This window comes from Pan troglodytes, chromosome X, assembly GCF_028858775.2.
Source record: "Pan troglodytes isolate AG18354 chromosome X, NHGRI_mPanTro3-v2.0_pri, whole genome shotgun sequence".
Classification (NCBI taxonomy): domain Eukaryota; kingdom Metazoa; phylum Chordata; class Mammalia; order Primates; family Hominidae; genus Pan; species Pan troglodytes.
In genome coordinates, this window is record NC_072421.2 from 12,312,819 (window position 1) to 12,334,373 (window position 21,555).

Genomic DNA, 21,555 nt, shown 5'->3' on the forward strand with positions numbered 1-21,555 from the left:
TATTTATGTGTACATACACATATCACAAACCAAAGCAAAAAGCAAACTTTTCGTCAAACTAAAAAACTTCTCTACAACAAAGGAAACAATCAACAGAATGAAAAGACAATCTACAGAATGGGAGAAAATATTTGCAAACTATACATCTGATAAGGGGCTAATATAAAAAAAAGGTAAGGAACTCAACATAATTCAACAGCAAGAAAACAAATAACCTGATTAAAACATGGACAAAGGACCTGAATAGACATTTCTCAAAAGAAGACATACAAATGACCAACAGGTGTATGAAAAAATGCTTAACATCACTAATCATTGCATAAATTAAAACCACAGTGGGATATCACTTCACATGTTAGAATGACTATTAACAAAAAAAATGATATAAAGTTGGAAAGGATATGGAAACTTTAAAGGGAACCCTTGCACACTGTTGGTGGTAATGTAATTGGCATAGTTATTACAGAAAATAGTATGAAAGTTCCTTTAAAAATTAAAAATAGAACTACCACATGATCCAACAATCCCACTTTGGGGTATACATCCAAAGGAAACAAAATTACTATATCCAAGAGATATCTGCACTCCCATATTTATTTCAGTATTATTCACAGTAGCTTATATGGAACCAACCTAAGTTTCCATCATTGGATGAATTGATAAAGAAAATATGGTCCAGGCCAGGCATGGTGGCTCACACGTGTAATCCCAGCACTTTGGGAGGCTGAAGCAGCCTCTGAGGTCACTTGAGGTCAGCCTGGCCAACAGAGCGAAACCCCATTTCTACAAAAATACAAAAATTAGCCGGGCGTGGTGGTGTGCACCTGTAGTCCCAGCTACTTGGGAGGCTGAGGCAGGAGGATTGCTTGAACCCAGGAGGCAGAGGTTGCAGTGAGTCCAGATTGCACTACTGCACTCAAGCCTGGGCAACAGAGTGAGACTCTGTCTCAAAAAACAAAAACAAACAAACAAAAAAAACGAGAAAGAAAATGTGGTTCAAATGCAGGATGGAAAACTATTTAGCCTTAAAAAAGAGGAGAAATCCTGTTATTCAAAACAACATAGATAAATCTGGAGGTCATTATGTTAAGTGAAATAAGCCAGGCACAGAAAAACAAATACTGTCTGATCTCATTCATATGTGGAATCTAAAAAAGTTGAACTCATAAAAGTAGAGAGTAAAATGGTAGTTACCAGGGGCTGGGGAGATGGAGGGTTGGGAAGTTGTTGGTCAATGGATAAAAAATTTCAGTTAGATAGGAGGAATAAGTTCAAGAGATCTATGGTACAGCATGGTGACTATGGTTAAAAAGAACATACTGTATTTTGAAAATCATTAGAAGAGTAGATTTTCAGTGTTCTCACTGCAACAGGTGATAAGTATGTGAGGCAATACATATGTGAATTAGCCCTATTGAGCCATTTCACAAAGTATACCTACTTCAAAACATGTGGTACACAAAAATATATACAATTTTTTTAATTGTAAAAATTAAACCTAATTTAAAAAGAAAAAAATCAATTAATCCACGGAGTTCTATCAATTAATGATGGTAAGGAATCCAACCAAAAATGATGACAATGGTGTTGAAACTCAAGGCAATACCATCTGTGTATCTTTGTGGATAAATAGGCTTGATGGTAGAGTTCTATTCCCATTGCTTCTGTGGTCCTCAGCTCTGGCTGTTTTGCAGGTTGCTGATGTCCAATCATGTAATCATTTATAATTCAACCTTGTCCTGAGGAACCCTTTCATTTTAGGATACCAGGTTAGGTTCCTGGGATGTATGTTACCATCTCCTAAATGGACTCAGCCAAAGGTCAATCAATGCCATTGATAGCCAAGAACATGTCACAGCTGTGTTTTCTTTTCCATTGAATTAAATTAGAGGAAATTTTGAATGATTCAGGGCCCTGCCTTCCTACAAATAGTTTTGACTTTTGAAGAAAATGTAAATTAAGGAAGCGTTTTCAGAGAGATTTCTTTGTTCCCACTTCTGAACCCCCTAGCTGCGTTCTATTCTGGTTCATCGTCCACATGATCTATTTAAAAGAGTTAACTGAATAAGTTACTTGAGGAAACTTGCAGAGAATACTCATACCATAATAGAAGACAAAATTTCTGAAGGTAGTGACTATAACTGTGACATCACAAGAGGTAGAGTTACTAGCAGGGTGTGGGTTCCTCTGCAGGTCCACTGAAACCGTTTCGTCCCCTCCATCAGGGCTGCATCTTCGCCTAGTAAGAGAAAGCGGTTATGGAAATCTGGACTGTTTTGATTTTTAATGTACCAATTAGAGGAATTACCTTCTTCTATAATTTATGAGTCAGAAATCGAAGCAACTTCATACATTTTTTAAAAGTTGTAAAATTCTTTTTTCTAACTACTTTCCATATTCTCTCATTAGACCTGCTTTTTTCTCTAAAACAAAATGATGTCCGGAAGACTAGCTGGCATGAGTAGATTCAAACATCTGTGTGCCATCTGAAGCAAACTCCAGACCAATCATTTGAAGTGAATTGGGCAGAAGACTCACAAAGAAAGTGGGTTGTACAGAGCATGGAAGTCCCGGCAGAGGTTAGATGTTTTTGTTTTCTGTTCTCTCCTGTATCTCTTTTTCTCCACAGATTTCTCTGTTCTCTTCAGCCCCTCCTCCTCGCTCCTGTTTCTAGTTTTAGAACAGCATATTATAGTTTGGTGAAAATGAATACTTTATTCCACAAATGGCAGTTATTTTTAAAATGTTTTTTGTACAAAATTCTTACCTTATGAATTTGCCTCTCCTGTGCACACATTAGGGTACAATAGTTTAAAATAGGGTTTCTTAATCTTGGCACCGGTGACACTTGGGGCTGGATGACTCTCGTGTGTGGAGGATTGTCCTGTGTACTGTAGAATGTTGAGCATTCCCTACTAGATGCCAGGAGCATCCCCAGCTCCACTGTGACAACCAAAAATGTCTCCAGATATTGCCAAATGTCCTGGGGACAGGGGCACAAAACAACCATCAGTTGAGAACCACTGATTTAGATGAATGTGGATCTCTTATTTTCCCAGGGTTACAATGAGTATAATTAATGAAAAATATAAAATTTCTACTAAAAGTGTCATGCTGTAGCTGGATATTTTGATTCTTAAGTGGGACCTGTTTTCACATCATTTCAAGTGCCTTAACAGTCTGTCTAGCCTAATTAATATGTAGCCCTTATAATGTTAAGATATTGTCCTATAAAGTGCGTGTCACTGTCAAGCTTGATGCTCATGCATGGTTGAGCCACAGCTGTAATCGCTGTTTCTCTCATTGCTCACCCTGTATACCAACCTATGTGACAGTCGCAATTGCAACATCTAGACTTCCTCCCCTGCTCTTTGAAAGTAATCTCATCTTCTATTTTCCATTCTGTTTCAGTCTCAACTTTTTGTTTTGTTCTCTAGCCAATTTCTCCTTTTTCTCAGGGTTCCATCAAGAATCCCTGCTGTCTTGGGTTTAAGCAGCCCATTGTATGGAACAGTATCAAAGGCTTTCTGAAAATTGAGATTATCCATGTTGTATGAATTATCATTTTCCAATGCATCTGTAAGCAGCTCCAAAGTATACAAAGAAGACAGTGAAGTTAGATAGAGAGCATCTTTCTACATAAAGCCCCTCACTCTTTGTCTTCTTGAGGCCAAAACACCCATCGGAAAGGGAGAAAGGTGCTTGTTGAATATGTTTTGCATGCATTCCAAATATTTGTATGTTTGGCTTCATGTTGACAGCCACCTGGAAGGCTGATAAAATTTTTCTTCTGGATTATTTGGGAGTGTGTAGCCAGAGCTTCTGTGTCTTCACTGACTGTGGCTTATTCAGAGTTAATTAATATTTATTGAGTCCTTTAAAATATCTATTTGATCTTCATCAGCATCACATAAGGTATATGTTTTTGTTCCCATTTTACAGATAAAAGAAATGGGTCTTGAAGACTTTGGTCACAAGATAAGTGGCAGACTCCAATTTGAACTTGGGAGTTCTGACTTCGACTCCAGTTTCCCTCCTCTACAGCATAGGGAAAGAACCCAGGGTCCTGTGCCCAAGACATGAGTTTTAATCCACATTAAGCAACTCCATCCTCACTACTCGAGATATAATCTTTGGACCAGCAACTTGAACAGCATCTATGTGCTTGTTAGAATTGCAGAGTCCTGATCCCCAGCTAAGATCTACTAAATCAGAATCGGCACTTCAACAAGAACCCCAGATGATTCCTATGTGCACTAAATTTTGAGAAGTACTGCTGTTCAACTCCGTGAATATGGAAAGATAATGACCCAGTTGTGTCACTATACTGTGTCCCTTTGTAACACCATGTTCCCCAGCAGCTTAGCCTCTTCCTGATGCCCCTGCCTGCCTTCCTCTACTATGGTACTCTTATATCCTCCTATGGTACTCTTCTAACATTCTACCTTATATTTTAGGCCAGAAAAGACCAAAAGTTTTTTACCTCCTTTGCCAACACAAAGTTCAATTCACAGTGGTTTCCTAGAGCATTGTGTTGAACAGGATTCTGAGGCTCTGTCTGGCAGAGGCTGGTAAAAGTCTGATGTTTGCCATGGGTGTAGGAAGTGAACGAGAAAAGCACGTATGCCATGGATTTGCCATTCTTGTTCTGGACACTCCTTTTCTACTTCTCACTATCAATGCTTATGTATTTATTACCTCACTGTCTCAATGCCATGCTAAGTAACTGCACAGAAAATGTGATGAGCCAATTCCAGCTAATGGTTGATCAGTGACTATGATTTATTTATAATTCTCAAGTAACTATGTGCATTTTGATAGGGCACTTTAATTCTTCGCAAAAATAAAATTAATGGTAAAATTTTTACTCATTGGGCATTTTGTCATTTTTCAATTCCATCCATTTAAATAAACTTAGGATCACAATATGCTGTTTGGGACCTCAGTTCCCCTACCTTCTTGTATATTGGCAACATTGGTGAGGAAAGGCATCCTATAAAAAAGATAATGGACCAGTTTGTGTCCATCGACACCACCAAAGAGAAAGGAGCAAGACCTGCTTAAGGACACCAGAAATGGAGGACTGTGGGGAACAATTGAGCCAGTTACAAAGACTGGCCCTACCAGGAGCAGTTCAGCAACTCAGACCCAGCCGCAAAGGGCACTGACAAACCACAGGAGACTGAACGATTGTAATTACTGATCACATTTGCTTAGAGTGTTACCATGTACAAAATGCTTTCTCATTTTTCTGTATTGATTGATCCTCTGAGTTATTTGGCTAAGCCTTACTTGTAATAATTGTTTTTTAGATTCCCCATATGCTTTCACTGGGGTTGGGGGCAGGATCACTGAATGTGATTCTTGGAAGGTGGGTTTTTATGAAAGAAACAAGAAGATTTATTGAGAATCCTGAGTCTGGTCTAGGAAGTGAATGGGTAAACTATGTCCAAATAGTAGTAGGCATACAGGGTTCACGGCGACTATAAAAGGCCAAGTAGTGTTTACACAGCCCTTTCCATCAGGAATGTGTGAGAATGTAGCTAAATGTGGATGGGATTGTGCCATCTGCCTCTTTAGTCAGGCAGTCAACAGACACCTGGGGACATGTACAGCTACAAGGAAACAGCACTGCACTAGACCAGAGGAACATAGATGACTAACACAATTTCTTCCCCTAGAAATTCACCATATGCCTTTATTCAGCTCCAGATTCTCTTCTTTCATTATCTGGATGTCATATGGTTCTCTTTTCCTTGCTAATCCACATTCAGGCTGATTATGAAAGTCTATGTAAAGACATTTGCTTTCTTTTGTTTGATTCATGAATGCTAGAGTTCTGTTTCTTGGCCTTTAGCTCATTAACATTCAGTTTCTAAAGTACAAGTGCTTTCTTTGCAAATTTATTTTTAATTACATGATGACTACATGAATGCATTCTCATTTGTAAGATAGTCACCCATACAGCTTCATTAATTCATCTTTGATATTCTTGCCTCCTGTACCCACTCTGAGGCTTCTCCACAGAGGTAATGACTGTTCTCAGTTATTCTGAACTGTTCAGCATCCCTCTAACAATGTCTGTTCGTATTTGCAACTCACCAAACACTTGGCTTGGCTCATTTTATCTATCCATCAATACCTTCTACAAAACGCTTTCCCTGACTGTGGTTAGAGAATGACAGCGCCTCTCTGGCATGAAAGAGCAGAGGACTGGGGGCAAGGGGCACTATCTCCAGTACCAACTGTTCCCTCAAAGATTCTCCTTTCCTATAGCCTTTAGTGAGCCTGTCATTTTCACCTCTGCAGATTCCCCTGAGCAGCTACAGGCCGGAGTTACAAGCTTACCCTGGTTGCAGAGTTCTGCCTTGCTGCAGTTGGGTTGTTTGACCACATTGTCACAGCTACGCTATTTTAGGGTAGGCTTTAGAAGGATGATAGTCAGATGACATGGAGCTAAGCTATACTAGGTGCCCAGTTTCAGGAGATGGTTGACTAAATTCAAACCTGCTTTGACTAGTGTTTCTCTCCCTTCTTAATCTCCCCACCCCCTGCCCAAGTGAAACTCAGTTATGGTTCTCTAATGCCTTAGGTTTCCTTACCCTTGGGCATGCCTAGCTGCCCCTTTTCCCTTTTGTCTTAGAATATTTCCTTTCATTTTTTTCCTTATTTGAGAAATAACACACTGCTAGAACTTTTTCAGTGTTTGCAGAAAGGTGGTGTATGTCAAAAGATGCTGATGTCTAAAAGATGAAGATGGTAAAATTGCTAGATGGGACCCAAGGGCCAATATGGCATGCTGGTTCCTTCCACCAGTTTCAATGATGCTCCGGTCACTTGCAATGAGATGCAGTTGTAAGGTAATAGATGTGGGCTTGTCTGTAAGTAGATTGTGTCTATTTGTTTACTTTATAAAACTTTATAGAAATATATCCCATTGAGATGGGCTTGGATATTGTATTGGGCTGACTCATGATGCCAGCAGTTATAATGAGACCAGTAAATTTATTAAATTCCTGAGGCTAGACTGTTGCTGCCTTCTCTATGTTATACCATGTATTAGTTTCTTATTTGCTATAACAAACTACCAAAAGTTTAGTGGCTTAAAATAATACACATTTATTCTCTTGCAGTTCTGGAGCTCAAAAGTCTAAAATGAGTTTTAATGGGCTAAAATCAAGGCAGTTTTTTGCTCTGGTTCCTTCTTCCATCTTCAAAGTGCATCACTCCAATTTCTGCTGCTGTCATTCCATCTCCTTTGTTTATTGACTTTGTTGCCTCACTCTTATAAGGGTCCTTGTGATTACATTGGACTCATCCACTTTGGTATGCCCAAGTAGGGAGGTCAAGAGAAGGCTCTGACTGGACACTTGGGAGTAATAAAGATACGGAAAACAACTGAAGCCATATTGGATGATGGGACACTACATAGAGCAATGGTTCTTAATCTTTGAGGAAAACTGAATGAACCCTAATGATCTTTGCTTCAGAAAAATGCAAATTCAGACACAATTTCACATGCAATTTTAGGGGCTTAAGTATTCTCTAGGCATTCATGAATGCGAGGTTAAGAACTCTTGATGTATAGTTATCTAGGATAACTATTCAGTTGGATCCTTACCTCATAGCTCTCACCAAAACACATTCCAATGGCTCAAGGATTGGATCATTATCAAAGAAAACATGGAAGAGTTTAAAAAATCTTGTGTGTGATAGAGGCATTTCTAAGCATAAGACAAAAATCTCTAACACATGAAAGGAAAGATTAAAAAATTCAACCACACAGGAATGTGTGTGTGTATGTGTGTGTGTGTGTGTGTGTCTGTGTGTATTTGTATTCTGCATGGAAATAAAATCATAAACAAAATTAGAAGGGAAATAACAAAATGAGAAACACTTTGCAACTCATACCAAAGCCGAAGGGCTTTCTTAACAGCAAAACATTCTTAAATTGATAAGAAAAAGACCAACAGACTAACTGAATAAATGCGAAAAGCAAGTTCACAGAAATTGATACAAAAACTTTTTTGAATCTTGAAAAGATGCTCAATTTCATAAAATGCCAGTTTCTTTTTTTTTTTTCTTTTCTTTTTTTCCTTTTTGAGACAGGGTCTTGCTATGTCACCCAGGCTGAAGTGCAGTGGCACCATTATGACTCACTGCAACCTCTGCCTCCGGGATTCAAGATTCTCATGCCTCGGCCACCCCAGTAGCTGGGATTACAGGTGCACGCCACCATGCGAAGCTTTTTTTTTTTTTTTTTTTTTTTTTTTTTGTATTTTTAGTAGAGACAGGATTTTGCCATGTTGGCCAGACTGGTATTGAACTCCTTGCCTCATGTGGTCCATCCATCTCTGCCTCCCAAAATGCTGGGATTACAGGCGTGAGCCACCATGCCTGGCCAAGAGAAATGCCATTTTCAAATATTAATTTGAAAAATATGAAGACAACTGAGCACAGTCTTAGTGATAGTAGAGGAAAAATTCCATACATATGCTGCTACTGGGAATGCAGTATGTACCACCTCTAGCCCAGTGTTCATCAAACTGAAATGTGCACACAGATTACCTGGGAATCTTGTTAAAATGCAAATTCTGGTTCAGCTGGTTGGGGGAGGGGCCTGAGATTTTGCATTTGTTTTTGAGATAGAGTCTCACTGTGTTGTCCAGTTTGGAGTGCAGTAGCATGATCACAGTTCACTGCAGCCTTGACCTCCTGAGCTCAAGTGATCCTCCCACCTCATCCTCCCTCGTAGCTGGAACCACAGGTGCATGCCACCACACCTGGTTTATATTTCTTGTAGAGATGGGTTTTTGCCATGTTGCCCAAGGTGTTCTCGAACTCCTGGGCTCAAACGATCTGCCCACCTCCCCTTCCCAAACTGCTGGGATTACAAGCATAAGTCACCACACCTGGCCCGAGATTTTGCATTTCTAACAAACTCCCAGGTGAGGCCAGTACTGCTGGTCCACAGAACAGACCACACTCTGTGTTATAAGCTCTAGTAATTTGTAAATATTTAATAAATTTTTAAATAAAAGTCTCTCTTAAACCATCAATACCATTTCTATGAATTTTTCCTACTTTTATTCTCACATATGTGGGAAATGGTGTGTGTTCTAAGATATTCCTCATGAAATTGGGTGTAAAAACAAAAGATAGCAAGCTACGCCAATATCTGTCATCATAAGTGTGCTAGCACTTTCTTCTCCCTTCTTTGTTCCTACTCTATATCTACAATGGTTTCAATATTTTAGAAGACTAAAAACTACATTTATCAGACTGATGCAGCTAGGATTTGTGACATGATTTAGATTTCATCGATGAGCTGCATTTTCATGAAATGTAGTGATGAGACATTTTCCTGATGCTTTGGAGTCTGAAAAGGAAAATGAGGCAGAGATGAGCATTTGCAGCAGCTGGACTCCACATTCCAGCATGTACTCACTAGCTTCATGAGCATGAGATTCAGCTGTGGGAGTGTCGTGACAGCATCAGTCACAGTTCTCTGACTTTGTAATCACAGCAATTATGGTATGACTTTTGTCTTTTTAAAAATATACCAGAAAGCATGAGAATGATGTGACTTTTAAATCATTAGCCCATGGGCAATCCCCTAAATTGCTCCCAATGAGTTTCCAAGCACCTAATTTTCTGTGTTAAAACTCTTTCTACTTAAAATGCCTAGAGTGTTTACTGCACATAATCCTAAATAAAACAGTATTTGGCACCAAGATGGAAAACTAAAATTAGTTATCTAACCTGTTTGTGTTTGATGACAGTGATAACAACACCATACTAGTTTGTATTGTCCTACCATATAAATAACCCTATCCAGCTGAAATACTATTCAAGGGCAAAGGAAAAACAGAACGCTAAATGAAGAAAGAAATTTCACCAAGAAAAACCTCATGAGTAGTTGTGAAATCAAGGAATATAGTAGCTACATACATTGTTTCCTTGCCATTTTGTGTATATACCTTTATATAGTAACCAAATTTCATTTCTCCATTTTCTCCTTCACCTTTATTTTACATAAAGGTGTTATAAGTATAATTTAGTTTATACTAAATTAGTATAGTGTTTAGTTATAGTTTAGTCATTGTGTTACAAGACATAAAATTTCAATTGTGACTAATTTTAAAAAGTAATTAAAATCACTCAGAGTTTGATTCTGCAACTAATAGAATAGGTTCCCCTTTATGGAGAGAGGGTGAATATATTTTCGCTGTAGAAGGTAATATATAATATAAGGTGTGACCATATTGTTGCAATTTAAAGATAGGTGGAAGGATAGATATTTATGGTGAATAATCCAAATGGCTAGACAGTGTTGTTCAATCAGGCTTTGATATCCTTTTCCACTCTTCTTTCTGTTTTATTTAGGTTCTGCCATGAGTTTCTCTTATACAACAAGAAAGTGACTCCAAGTTGAAAAGCATCCAGACTAAAAGTAAGACAAAGGCCATCTCTGTGATATTATGCAGGCTGCATACAAAGTCAGACAGGTATGAATGTATGTGGCTGTTGGTTTCCATCTTCCAGGGTCTACTCACCAGCCATTTGGTGGTGAGACAACGCCATTTGTGGCCATGGTGATAGCAACTTCTGAATCTCTGGATGACAGCTATGGTTGTATAACTTTGAAACCAGTAATTCGGGGGCAACCCCATTATTTCCACTTTTTCTTCCCTTTCGATTACTTCATCTCACCTAATTCCTTTTATTTACATACCAGAAAGCAAGTGAATTTCTACTTCCTGCATTAAACTCTAAGAGGGCTGGTTAAATAAATTATAATACATCCATATGTAGACACACTCTACATCTACATGCACACAAAAGATGTAGCTCTATATATACATATATGCAACAATCTACGTGATACATTATTAAACAGTAAAAGCAAGACTCAATATGTATGTAGTATTATACAGTATTTTGTGTGTGTCTATGTGTGTGTATACATAAAATATCTCTGCAAGGATACACAAGAAATCCATAACAGAGATTCCCCTAAAAAGAGAAATGGGGTGTCTGAGAGTCAACAGAATACAAAGGAGACTCTTCACTTGACACCCTTTGTATCTTTGGAAGTTTTATCAACTGAGCATATTATACCAACAAAAAATGTTTATGAAACAAATTAAAAAGAACTTCTGATCTAGGGTGAGAGAAAAGAAGGCCTAGAAGAAAGCCCTAACTATTATCAGCATATAAAGGAAGGGCATGTACAAAGGAAACAGAGAGTGGCTCAAGAGCTTGTAGTAACAATGGGAAAGATAGGGAAACAGAGACAAAGGTAGTGGAGTGTTTCCAGAAGGGCGAGAGTTAGCGCCTGAGTAAATGCTGCCAGAGGGCCAAGAAAAGCAAGATAGAAAACCCAATTGTTACTTGGGTTAGCACCAAGGTCTTGGTGAAAGGAGTTTTAATGGAATGCATGCTTCACTCCTCTGAAGAATATGAGGAGGTTATTGGGTTGAAAGAGGAGAGACAGCATCCCTTTTTTAAAAAAGGTTATATTGCTTGCTCAAAGGTGCAGTTAGTTCAGATGGCCTTAAAGATTCAAATCAGTTTAGAGACCCCTATATTCTAGTGGGTTATCCTAATAAGCTGTTGTTTTTTTTTTAAAGGCCCTCTATTGCTTACTGCGTGAAATAAAGTCACTAGGTGAAATTTAGAACACATCTACTAACATAACTTTCTGGGAAATAGTTTCATTATCCAGCAGGATCTGGGCTTTTGTCTCCAAATTATAAAAATAGTATGAAAGGAATAGGATGTAAAGTCCTTAAAAGACTGGTGAGTACTAGTAGTTTGGAGGGTGACATGCACGGCTGTCTTTAGTTTTCATATGGAAAATGAGAGTCAAAGCAGTGACGTGCTCTCAAGGCTGGAGGAAGGGTCATTAGGAGGACAAAGCCATGCCATGGGTTTTAGATTTATTTTATTTTAATTCTTATCCCTAAATCCATGAGAAATCCCACTATATTAATGTATCTTCTAGAATAATTTATTAAATAATTCAGTAACTTATTAGCCACATTTTTTGCCCCCTAGAACTTAAAATCTAGTATAAACAACATTGATATGATATAAACTGAATGTAAACAGCATATAATTTAAATTAGTATACAAGTTGAAGATACATGTATTTTATTCTAAAAGCTTTATCATCCTCACTTATGAAAGAACATGAAAAACAGAATATACAATTTTGCTGCTTTCATGCTCTTTTGGGGATGTCTTTTGGTCTCACGTCTGTAAGAGACCTATTTGCAAAATAACCAGTACTCATTTAAAAACTGCCTGGAAAATGTTATTAAGCTAATAAAAGTGAATTAATATTTAGGTCTAGTTGAAATGATACAGTTTAAACAGTGAGAAAAGAATGCCTGGCTTGTCCCAAGCACTATTTTACCACATCAGTTTATTACAATCCTTTAAAATCTTTTGTTGTTGTTGTTGTTGTTGTTGTTGTTTTGTTTTGTTTTGTTTTTTGTTTTTGTTTTTGAGACAGAGTATCGCTCTGTCGCCCAGGCTGGAGTGCAGTGGCGCGATCTTGGGTCACTGCAAGCTCCGCCTCCTGGGTTCATGCCGTTCTCCTGCCTCAGCCTCCGGAGTAGCTGGGACTACAGGTGCCCACCACCACGCCTGGCTAATTTTTTGTATTTTTAGTAGAGATGGGGTTTCACCATGTTAGCCAGGATCGTCTTGATCTCCTGACCTCGTGATCCGCCCGCCTCGGCCTCCCAAAGTGCTAGAATTACAGGCATGAGCCACTGCGCCTGGACTAAAATTGTTTTTTAAACAATATTGGATGAAAATTTCAAAAGTTTTCCAAAAAAGTAAGTTTGATAGCACAAATCCATCTGGTCAGAGACATTGTCTTTATAGGGAATCTGGTAGCTTTCTGTTTATAAAATTAATCCAGTATTATTTGTATTTTTTCCTTTGGGATATAAACAAGGAAAAAAATGGCACATGAGATTAAATACAGAGAACTACATAGTTATCACATCTAATCTATCAATCTCAATGAGCAGGTCCAAAGGATGTTAGGTATGTTTATAAGACAAGAGACTTAGGTTAGCCACAATCCAAGGATTTAGCAAACACGGTGAACTGATGTGACATGTTTGACCATATTTTCTCATTGTTAGCTGTGGTCAAAAATGTCATGCTGGGCATTAAGCAACTTTTGAACCTCCCTTCGATGTCTAGACTTTAGCCAAAGTGGACTTTGTTTTCATCTTCTAAACCTTTGCACATGCTTTTTCCATTTGCTCCACGATCAACTTTTCCTCTCTGATCTCTTCTTATCTTTCAGCACAATTTCTCTGGAGGAGGAATATCTGTGCTCCAGATATTCTCTGACCTTCAGCCATGAAGTTGCTCACCCCTGCTATGTCCTCCTATAGCACTCTGTACTTCCTTTTTCATTACATTTTTTTTCTTCATTAAGTTTGTAAATTCATCTGTCAATTCAACTAGTCTTGGCTTCATAGGGCTAGGGACTGTACTAATGTGCTGCCATCTCATATCTCCTCTAGTGTCTAGTGTCTAATAAATACTTTCTGGATAAATGAAAACTCTAAATGACCATACTGCATAATTCTCATTCCTATTCTTGGTGTTTCTCAGTCACTGTGTTTCTTCTGGTGCACACACATCTTTGAAAATGCAGAATTTACATTATAGATTAACTGCAACTTATATAAGTTTTATATAAACTTGTAACATTTTACATAAACTTTTGTAAACTTATCTCCTTGGTGTAAAAGTACTGCTGGATAGAAAAGGTGCAGGTCTCTTTAGGACTCTCAAGTTCTGAACTGCACCCACTGTTACTGAAGCACCAGGGTTTGGACTAGGTGCTGCTGCTCGTCACACAGAAAGCCACAATGAGTACTGTCAAGGAAGAAGGCTTTAATTGGGTGCTGCAGCCAAGGAGATGAAAACTCAGTCTCACATCCGTCTCCCTGAGTCTCAAATCCATCTCCCTGACCAGCTAAAACTAGGGGTTTATAATAGTAGTGAAGAAATGTAACAATGTGTGAGAAAACAGGAGCTGGGAGGGGCAAGAAAGCAACCATCATGAATGAGGGGTCCAGCCTCTAATTGTCTGGATGTGCTGATCTTGTGAGTTTTAGTTCTTTGACACTTTTATTTATTTATTTATTTATTTATTTTGAGAGGCCTGAAGATCTTTGCTTCCTGAGGAAGGAGCTCCCATAACACAAATGTAAGTTTCAAGTTTTAAGACCAGAAGGGTCAAATTTTTTTTTTTTCTTGAGAGAATGAGTCTCATTCTGTCACCCAGGCTGGAGTGCAGTGGTGTGATCTCAGCTCACTGCAGCCTCTGCCTTCCGAGTTCAAGCAATTCTCCTGCCTCAGCCACCCGAGTAGCTGGAATTATAGGCATGCCACCACACCCAGATAGATTTTGTATTTTTGGTAGAGACAGGGTTTCACCATGTTGGCCAGGCTGGTCTTGAACTCCTGGCCTCAAGTGATCCACCTGCCTCAGCCTCCCAAAGTGCTGGGATTACAGGCATAAGCCACCGCACCTGGCCCCCAGAAGGGTCAATTTCTCTTTATCCAAAAAATTATCTATGGGACTATTGGATCGGTTTTACTGCCATAAACTTTTATGTGTTCATTTTTGTAATATACTACGAAAGTTTACCTGTATCTTACTTTATACATTTTCATTAGTCTGCCTGCCCAGACACTGCTGCAGAAAAGGAAAGTTCTGAAAGGAGTGTTCATTTCTACTTTTGGAGTTTACATTTGACCAAGTTCAGAAGGGACCTGAGGAGCAGAATAAAGTAGTGGTGGATGATGACAACAATGATGATGATAGGAAACAATTATACATACTGAGCACTGTGCTAAGTACCTTATAGTATATTATCCTTTAATCTTTCCAACAATCCTGAGTTAGATATGGATACATTAATCAATTGACAGAAAAAAAATCGAGATGTGCATTTTCACATGTATGAGCATGCACGCACGCACACACACACACACACACATGCACACATTACGTGGAGCAAGGAACCAAATGACCTGGCTTGGAATACAGGTTCCACCATGAGCTATTTCTGTGTGCCTCTTAGAACTGAACCTGCCATACAAAGGAGGCTTTCCAGGTACTGACCATGCTGTTTCTTGACCTCAGTTGTGGTTACAGAAGTATTCATTTTACAATAATTTGTTAAGTCATGGGTTTAAGTTTTATACAATTTTTATATGAGTGTAATATTTTATAATAAAAAATGGTTGGGGCTGTGCATGGTGGCGCATGCCCATAATCCCAGCACTTTGGGAGGCCAAGGCAGGAGGATCACTTGAGCCCAGGAGTTTGAGACCAGCCTGGACAACATGGTGAAACCTTGTCTCTACGAAAAATACAAGTTAGCCAGGGGTAGTGACATGTGCCTGCAGTTCCAGCTACTGGGGAGGCTGAGGTGGCAGGATCGCTTGAGCCCCCTAAAGGTGGAGGTTGCAGTGAGCTGAGATTGTACCACTGCACTCCAGCTCGGGTGACAGAGCGAGACACTGTCTCAACAAGAACAAGAACAACAACAACAACAAAAATGTTGGAAGAGAAAAAAAGAAGGAAAGGAGGGGAGGAGGAAGAGAAGAAGGGTGGAGGGAAGGGTGGGAGGGGAGAAAGGAAGGTGAGAAGAGAGGGAGAAGGAGGAGAGGGGCAAGGCGGGAACAGGAAAGAAGAAGCGTAGCATAAATTTAGCATTTTATAACAATTAGCTATTATTAGCTAAAATCAATTTTCTAGGCTTTTAGATACATTTTTGAATATAGAAACAAGGTATTGATCAGTAAGATATATCCCATGAAGTGTCTTCTGCACATACATACACACAACTAGCTCTTTTACTGAGGGGATTACTTTTGTGGAAAACAGCCCAATGTTTGACCATTTATTCCTGTTAAAATTTTTTATTATGAAATATTACAAACACAGAAAATTAGAATAATATAACAGATACCTGTGTACTCACTATACAGCCTTGTCAAATCTTTATATTTTGTCCTATTTGTTTCAGTTAAGTAAAAAATAATTATGCAATCGGAACACTCCCTCCTCAATATGTACTCCTTCCCTCATCCTATTTCTCTCCTATCTTGGAGGCAACCACCATTCTGGATTTATTGTTTATTTTTTGTGCATTTTTATGCACACATCATATACACTATTGTATGTTTTTAAGATTTCTTTTTTTACTGACTGCTACAGTTTTGATACAATGGCTCTATGTTATTTCTTTTATGTGCTGCTGTATTATATTGTATAAATATTATACTTACCTATTACTACTTAGATCATTTTCATAATCTTTGTAATAATAAGCAATACTAGAAACAAAATTATAATACTCATCTTCTGTTACAAAGTATTTTTCCAGATACATATCTAAAAATTGAACTGGAGAATCAAAAGACAGGTGTGTCTCCAACTTTTTTATATGTGGCCAAATTGTTCTCCAAAGCACTTGTCCCCATTCACACTCCCGCTAGCAGCAGATGAGAATTCCCACCTCTTGGCATCTTTATATAGCCTTCACACTTTTGCCAATTTGAAAATGTGAAACTTACATTGTTTTTAGAAGAAACATTTCCTTAAACACTAACAGGTCATACCTATTTTGAAATGCTTCTGCCACTATAATTTTCTCCCTTGTTACTTGCCTATATTTTTGCTTTGCCTATTTTTCTTTTAGGTCATTAATCTTTTCCTTATTGATTTCTAAGCATTCTCTAAAACCTTTTCTCTGACATCATCTTCCTCCACATTGCAAGCAAATTCTTTAAGTAAATTTTTAATTAATATATAACATACAGACAGAAAGGTACACAGATTATAAGTGTATAGTTCAGCAAGTTTTCACAAAGGTTACCAGTGGCCACATCACCAAATAGAACACTACTAGCACCCAGAATATCCCCTTGTGTCGTCCTCCAAAGGGTAACACAATCCCAACTCCTAACACTATGCATCATTTTTGCCTGTTTTTGAACTTTATATGAATAGAATTACGCACTATGTACTGTTTAGTGTATGGCCTCTTTCATTCAATAGTATTTCTGAAAAGATTCATCTACGTTGTTTGTTATTTCTGATAATATTGTATTTCATTGTATAAATGTATTACAATTTATTTACCGAAGCTACAGACAGTCAGCAGATATTGATGACAGCTTCAGGGCTCTTCCAAAGAGTGTTACTATGAACATTCCTTTGTACATGTCTTTTGGAAATTCATGTCTGCATTTCTGCAGGGCACGTACCTAGGAATACGATAGTTGGGTGATAGAGTACTATATGTTCAGCTTTCATAAATACTTCCAAACAAGTTTCAAAAGTAGGTTTTTCAACTTATACTCCCATCTACAGTGTTTGGGGGTGGCAGTTGCTCACAGCCTCATCAAGACTTAGTATTATTTGTCTTGCCCATTTAAGACATTCTGGAGAAAACACAGTGAAATCTTTGTAATTTGCATTTCCCTACCGAAGTTCATCACCTTTTCAAATATCCTCTCCCACACTGTGACTTGCTTCATTATTAATTTTATGGTGCTCTTTGATGAACACAAGTTATTAGTTTTCATGCAGTCCACTTTTTCTTTTTAATGAGTGCTTTTTGTGTCTAAAAATTTGCTATCTTGAAAGTCATGAAGACATTCTTTCATGCTTTTGTTTAGATGTTTTATTGTTTTAACCTTGCACACATAGATCTACAATCCATCTGAAATTGATTTTTACATACGGTTGAAGTAGGAGATCAAGATTCCTTTTTTATATGGACATGCAATTGATCCAGCACCATTTATTAAAGAGATCATCTTTGCCTCACTGCACTGAAGCAACCCCCTTCTCACAATTCAAGTGGCATGTGTGGGTCTGTTACTGGACTCTATTCCAGCGGTCCCCAATCTTTGTGGTACCAGGGACTGGTTTTGTGGAAGTCAAGGGGGGCATGGTTTTGGAATGAAACAGTTCCTCCTCAGATCATCAGGCATTAGTTAGAGTCTCATAAGGGGTGCACAGCCTAGATTCCTTGCATGTGCAGTTCACAATAGGGTTTGTGCTCCTATGAGAATCTAATGCCAATGCTGGTCTGACAGGAGGAGGAACTCAGATGGTAATGCTGGCTCGACTGCAGCTCACCTCCTGCTGTGCAGACTGGCTTCTGACAGGCCACAAACTGGTACCAGTCTGCAGCCCAGGGCTTGGGGACCTCTGCTCTGTTCTGTTCAGTTCGTCTATTTGTCTTTTCTTACATCCGTACCACAGCATCTTAAATACTGCAGTTTTATAAGAAGCCACAATATCTGATGATAAAAGTCCTCTAGGTTTGTTCTGATTTTTCAAAATTTTGGTGGCTGTTTCTGGCCCTTTTCATTTCCATACAAATTTTAGAATCTGCTTTTCAATTTTCAAAAAACTTCTAGGATTGCATTGTATTTATGAATCTATAGATCAATTTAGGGAGAGCTAGCATCTTTATAATATTAAGCTTCTTGATCTATAAACATGATGTAGCTCCCTCTCCCTCTCCCTCTCCCTCTCCCCTTTCCACGGTCTCCCTCTCATGCTGAGCCGAAGCTGGACTGTACTGCTGCCATCTCGGCTCACTGCAACCTCCCTGCCTGATTCTCCTGCCTCACCCTGCCGAGTGCCTGTTGCACGCTCACGCCACCACGCCTGACTGGTTTTGGTGGAGACGGGGTTTCGCTGTGTTGGCCAGGCCGGTCTCCAGCCCCTAACCGCAAGTGATCTGCCAGCCTTGGCCTCCCGAGGTGCCGGGATTGCAGACGGAGTCTCGTTCACTCAGTGCTCAATGGTGCCCAGGCTGGAGTGCAGTGGTGTGATCTCGGCTTGCTACAACCTCCACCTCCCAGCCGCCTGCCTTGGCCTCCCAAAGTGCCGAGATTGCAGCCTCTGCCCAGCCGCCACCCTGTCTGGGAAGTGAGGAGCGTCTCTGCCTGGCCGCCCATTGTCTGGGATGTGAGGAGCCCCTCTGCCTGGCTGCCCAGTCTGGAAAGTGAGGAGCATCTCCACCCGGCCGCCATCCCATCTAGGAAGTGAGGAGCACCTCTTCCCGGCCGCCATCACATCTAGGAAGTAAGGAGCGTCTCTGCCCGGCCGCCCATCGTCTGAGATGTGGGGAGCGCCTCTGCCCCGCCGCCCCGTCTGGGATGTGAGGAGCACCTCTGCCCGGCCGCGACCCCGTCTGGGAGGTGAGGAGCATCTCTGCCCGGCCGCCCTGTCTGAGAAGTGAGGAGACCCTCTGCCCGGCAACCGCCCCGTCTGAGAAGTGAGGAGCCCCTCCGCCCGGCAGCCGCCCCGTCTGAGAAGTGAGGAGCCTCTCCGCCCGGCAGCCACCCCGTCTGGGAAGTGAGGAGCGTCTCTGCCCGGCAGCCACTCCATCTGGGAGGGAGGTGGGGGGGGTCAGCCCCCCCGCCAGGCCAGCCGCCCCATCCGGGAGGGAGGTGGGGGGGTCAGCCCCCCACCCGGCCAGCTGCCCCGTCCGGGAGGTGAGGGGCGCCTCTGCCCGGCCGCCCCTACTGGGAAGTGAGGAGCCCCTCTGCCCGGCCAGCCGCCCCGTCCTGGAGGGAGGTGGGGGGGTCAGCCCCCCGCCCGGCCAGCCGCCCCGTCCGGGAGGGAGGTGGGGGGGTCAGCCCCCCGCCCGGCCAGCCGCCCCGTCTTGGAGGGAGGTGGGGGGGTCAGCCCCCCGCCTGGCCAGCTGCCCCGTCCGGGAGGTGAGGGGCACCTTGCCCGGCCGCCCCTACTGGGAAGTAAGGAGCCCCTCTGCCTGACCAGCTGCCCCATCCGGGAGGGAGGTGGGGGGGTCAGCCCCCCGCCCGGCCAGCCGCCCTGTCTGGGAGGGAGGTGAGGGGGTCAGCCCCCCGCCCGGCCAGCCGCCCAGTCCGGGAGGGAGGTGGGGGGGTCAGCCCCCTCCCCCGGCCAGCCGCTCCGTCCGGGAGGTGAGGGGCGCCTCTGCCCGGCCACCCCTACTGGGAAGTGAGGAGCCCCTCTGCCCGGCCAGCCGCTCCGTCCGGGAGGGAGGTGGGGGGGTCAGCCCCCCACCCGGCCAGCCACCCCGTCCGGGAGGGAGGTGGGGGGGTCAGCCCCCTGCCAGGCCAGCCGCCCCGTCCGGGAGGGAGGTGGGGGGGGTCAGCACCCCGCCCGGCCAGCCCGCCTCATCCGGGAGGGAGGTGGGGGTGTCAGCCCCCCGCCCGGCCAGCCGCCCCGTCCGGGAGGGAGGTGGGGGGGGTCAGCCCCCCGCCCGGCCAGCCGCCCCGTCCGGGAGGGAGGTTGGGGGGTCAGCCCCCTGCCCGGCCAGCCGCCTCATCCGGGAGGTGAGGGGTGCCTCTGCCCGGCCGCCCCTGCTGGGAAGTGAGGAGCCCCTCTGCCCGGCCACCACCCCGTCTGGGAGGTGTGCCCAACAGCTCATTGAGAACGGGCCAGGATGACAATGGCGGCTTTGTGGAATAGAAAGGCGGGAAAGGTGGGGAAAAGATTGAGAAATCAGATGGTTGCCGTGTCTGTGTAGAAAGAAGTAGACATGGGAGACTTTTCATTTTGTTCTGTACTAAGAAAACTTCTTCTGCCTTGGGATCCTGTTGATCTGTGACCTTACCCCCAACCCTGTGCTCTCTGAAACATGTGCTGTGTCCACTCAGGGTTAAATGGATTAAGGGCGGTGCAAGATGTGCTTTGTTAAACCGATGCTTGAAGGCAGCATGCTCATTAAGAGTCATCACCACTCCCTAATCTCAAGTACCCAGGGACACAAACACTGCGGAAGGCCGCAGGGTCCTCTGCCTAGGAAAACCAGAGACCTTTGTTCACTTGTTTATCTGCTGACCTTCCCTCCACTATTGTCCTATGACCCTGCCAAATCCCCCCCTGTGAGAAACACCCAAGAATTATCAATTAAAAAAAAAAAAAAAAAAAAAAACATGATGTATTCCTCCATTTACTTAGGTCTTTTTAAATTTCTCTTAATAATTATGTGTTTTTCACATCTTCTATTAGATTCATTCTAGGTATTTGACCTTTTTGATACTGTTGTAAATGCTATTCCAAATTTCATTTTCTACTTGCTTATTGCTAGCATACAGAAACACAATTGACTTTGTATACAGCAACCTTACAAAGTATCTTTATAGCTTATCTACAGATAGAGTTTTGGGACTTTTTTGTGACATAGACAATTGTGTCATCTGAGAATAATGATAGCTTTATTTCTTCATTTTCAATCTCTATGCCTTTAATTCCTTTTATCTGCCTTATTGTTTTGACTAAGATCTCAATATTGTATAGAATTGAGGTAAAATGAGCATCCTGTCTTAGTCCCCATCTCAGGGGAAAAGTTTGCCATAATTCATGCTAAGTGCAATGTTCTGTAATGATTTTTTTATCCCTAGATTTAAAATATTCATTACATGAGTAGTTTGCTTCATTTGAGAATCCATCTCTTTCTTATCAAAAAGGTAACCTTGAGTTCCTTTAAATTA